The sequence below is a fragment of the Babylonia areolata genome, chromosome 31, assembly GCF_041734735.1.
Source record: "Babylonia areolata isolate BAREFJ2019XMU chromosome 31, ASM4173473v1, whole genome shotgun sequence".
Taxonomy (NCBI): Eukaryota; Metazoa; Mollusca; class Gastropoda; order Neogastropoda; family Buccinidae; genus Babylonia; species Babylonia areolata.
This window is the reverse complement of record NC_134906.1, coordinates 19,217,544-19,218,393: the sequence shown is the minus strand read 5'-3', so window position 1 is coordinate 19,218,393 and position 850 is coordinate 19,217,544.

The window sequence follows — 850 nt, the reverse complement described above, 5'->3', positions numbered from 1 at the left end:
AGTGTAGAATGGTGCGGTTTTGGTCAGGATTAACTGACGATGCAACTGATAAATTATCATGTAAACCATATTCTGCTTTATACAGATTATTTTCATATAAAGATTTCCCATCAAAGTGGCTAAACTTCATCAAGAATATTTTGATTGACAGCGGTTATGACTGTGTTTGGTTTTCACATACATTCCACAGTAAGAATTTTTTTTGTCGAAATATCACGCAAAGTCTAAAGGTGTGTACATTCAATCATGGAGAAAATCGCTCGAAGACAGTACTAAATGTCTGTTCTATAGGAGCATCAAACCCAGCTTTTGTCAAGGAAAATATATCTCACAACTTCCAGATACTTACATATATCCTCTAATAAAGTTTCGTTGCAGTAACCATAAACTGCAGATCGAAACAGGAAGAAGAGAAGGCGAAAACAGAGAAAACAGAATTTGCAAGGAATGTAATATGGGTACTGTTGGGGATGAATTTCATTTTGTTTTAGAATGTCCCCAAAATACTGTAATTCGAAATAAATTGAAACCACATAAATATAAATCCCATATGTCAATGTTCGGTTTATGCAATTTATTCAATCAGTGCTGGGAAGAAAACACAAATTAATCTAAGTAAATTCATAAAACTTGGAAAGGTTGTGTCACTTTTGTTACATCTAAAACATACTTGTCAGTATGTGTAAGTTTGATTTTTGTTGTTTGCAAATCATCATTAGCGCGCGTGTGTGTGTGCGCTTGCGTGGATGTGCGTTTTTGCGTGTTTCGGAGACATCGTTGAACTGAAGTTGTGATTCAATGAGTATGTATTGTTATTGTATCCTCCACACCCCAAAAGGGGCAAAGGGAT